This window comes from Alligator sinensis, unplaced genomic scaffold, assembly GCF_000455745.1.
Source record: "Alligator sinensis unplaced genomic scaffold, ASM45574v1 scaffold603_1, whole genome shotgun sequence".
Classification (NCBI taxonomy): Eukaryota; Metazoa; Chordata; order Crocodylia; family Alligatoridae; genus Alligator; species Alligator sinensis.
Window position 1 is genome coordinate 497,952 of NW_005842853.1, and position 3,388 is coordinate 501,339.

The window sequence follows — 3,388 nt, forward strand, 5'->3', positions numbered from 1 at the left end:
TTTAGTAACAGGGTCTGTTATCTCCCTGTTACACCAACCTCCTATCCAAAGTTCTTCCATATCAACTGAGTTTAACAAGTTAGCCCTGGGCCACCACACACCCTAGAAATTTCAGACCAGCATGCCATGCCAGCAGAATGAAAAAGGCAGATAAGCCCCACAATCCAAATGGAGTGTGCAGTCAGACATGCATACAGGTAGAGGGCTATCTATAAGTGATATATATGTAAATAGCCACCTAAGGGTGATCCTCATCCATGCCACTTGGGTCTCTGAAAAACTATTGATGTAAAAAATGTATGGATCTTCCTCTTCCATGACATATTTTTTATGTTAAACCCAAGGTGAGGGTGCATTGCAAAAGTTTGGTAATAGTTTTTTAGGGATTCGAGAAGAGTGGAAATTAAATCACACTTAGATGTTGAAGTCCTCTTAAGCACCTTACAGGTGAAACAGGATTTGATCACAGACAGCCCCCAATATATATGATACAGAATTCACAAGACATACATATTAGGGCTGTAGTGGTATGGTGGCCATGATGGTCCTTGTAAGAAACAAGTCCTTTTTGTTAATATCTTTTATTAGACCAACTGTACAGTTGGGAGAAGTGCTAGGTAAGCTCCCAACCAGATGGCACATCACAGGAGAAAGCACAAAGGTCCTTGCTTGAGAAATGTAATGGGTGGACAGTGGAGACTGCTGCCATGAGCTGATAAGAAGTGCAGTCCAGCTAGGAGTTAAGGCAGGCACTCAAAGAAACACTTAGTCTTTTCCATAGTTTGTAAAGCAAAGGAATTTTGTTTTTCAAGAACAGTATAATTCTATGTCAGTGCTATTTATGTGCTATTTAGACTTTCATCATACCTTGCTAGTCACACTATAGAGCTGAAGTATGCCTTGATTATGCCGTGCTTTCTCAGACACTTTGTAAAACAATAATACCAAATCCATATTCCTTGAGCACTAACCATCATTTCACTTCCTGCTGCTTTCGCTTTGTTGGTGGGTGTACAGAGTCAATTAGAAGGAAAACATAGCTCAATCAATCAATCATGTATATTTAAGAAGCATGCCTCATAACAAATGGGTTGGTATGCTTTAGTCATTAAAATCCAATCAGATAAAAGCACATATTAAGTGGGCATACAAAATTATGTATTTATGTTGGAATAAAAGAAGTTAAATGCAAATATGTCACTTACACATCTGTCTGAAATGCTTTTATACTGTATTCATAAGAAAAGGCACACAAACTACAGACCAGAGCCAACCTATCTTCCTGCAGTTACCAGTCAAAAAACAAGCCCAAAAGCCTGGCAGCCCATATAGTGAGGATCAGGTGTTCATCATCCCAGTGCATCTCTTGTGGGTGACAGTTTGGAGCTCCCTCTTCTTGTGTCTTCTCAGTTCTCAGGACTACTACCTCAGAAACATAACTAACAGAAAAGCAAAGAGAGGGAATAAAGGGGCCTTTACTGACGTCAGGTGTGGTGACAATGAGTGTAACACAGCCTAAATGAATCAATTTTAAAACATTACTGTATATTTATGGGCTGTTTTTATTTTCTTCTATATAAGGGCACCTCTCTAAGTTACACAGACAGGGATGAGCTCCCAGATCAAGCTCACAGGATTAGCTCACAGGATCATAGAAAATTAGGGTTGGAAAGGGCCTCAGGAGGTTATTTAGTCCAACCCCCTGCTCAAAGCAGGACCACCCCAAACTATATCACCCCAGCCAAGACTTTGTCTATCAAGGTCTTAAAAACTTCTCTGGGTAACTGTTCCAGAGCTTTACTACCCTCTTCATGAGACAGTTCTTCTTAATATCTAACCTAAACTTCCCTTGATGCGACTTGAGACCATTGCTCCTTGTTTGTCATCTGCCACCACTGAGAACACTTTAGCTCCATCCCATTTGGAACCACCCTTCAGGTAGCTGAAGGCTGCTATTAAATCCCCTCTCAGTCTTGTCTTCTCCAGACTATAAGACCAGTTCCCTCAGCCTCTCATAAGCCATATTCCCCAGACCTTTAACCATTTTTCACATCCTCCATGGGACTCTCTCCAATTTGTCCATATCCCTCTAGTAGTGAGGGGCCCAAACACAGTACTCCAGTTGTAGCCTCAATAGTGCTGAATAGAGGGAGAAAATCACTTCCCTTGATCAGATGGTAATGCTCCTACTAATGCAGCCCAGTATGCTGTTAGCCTTCTTGGCAACAAGGGCACTGTTGGCTTATATTCAGTTTATTGTCCACTGTAAATCCAAGGTCCTTTTCTGCAGAGCTGTTGCTTATCCAGTCAGTCTTCAGCTTGTAGCAGTACATGGTATTGTTCCATCCTAAATGCAGGACTTTGCACTTGTCCTTGTTGAATTTCATGAGATTTATTTTGGTCCAATACTCCAATTTGCTGAGATATCTTTGAATTCTAGACCTACCAGCATATCCAACATACCTACTACTCCCCACAGCATGGTGTTATCTGTAAACTTGCTGAGGTTGCACTCCGTCCTATCTTCCAGGTTCTTCAATGAAGATATTGAACAAAACTGGCTCCAGAACCAACCCCTGGGGCACTCCGCTTGATACTGGCCGCCAACTAGACATCAAGCCATTCATTACTACCCTTTGAGCCTGATGATCCCGCCAGTTTTCTATCCACCTTACAGTACATTCATCCAATCCATACTTCCTAGGCTTGTTTGCAAGAATGCTATGGGAGCTGTATGAAAAGCCTTGCTGAAGTCAAAGTATATCACATCTGCTCATTTCCCCACATCCACAGAGCCAGTCATCTCATTATAGAAGGCAATCAAGTTGGTCAGGCTTGACTTGCCCTTGGTGAATCCATGCTGACTGTTCCTAATCACCTTCTTCTCATCCAGGTGCTTAGAAATGCATTCCTTGTGGATCAGATCCATGATTTTTCCAGGGACTGAGGTGAGGATGACTGGTCTGTAGTTCCCCAGATCCTTCTCCTTGCTTTTCTTAAAGATGGGCTCTATATTTGCCCTTTTCCAGTTGTCTGGGATCTCTCCTGATTGCCAAGAGTTTTCAAAGATAATGGTCAGCTCAGCAATCACTTCAGCCAAGTCCCTCAGCATCCTTGGATACAACACGTCCAGTCCCATGGACTTGTACACATCCAACTTTTTTAAATAGTCTCTAACCTGTTCTTTTCCCACTGTCAGCTGCTCACCTCCTCCCCAAACTGTGCTAGGAGGTTTACTGTGCAGTAGTCTGGGAGCTGACCTTCCCTGTGAAGTCTGAGGTGAAAAAGGCATTGAGTACTTCAGTCTTTCATAGATTCACAGATGTTAGGGTCGGAAGGGACCTCAATAGATCATCGAGTCCGACCCGCTGCATATGCAGGAAAGAGT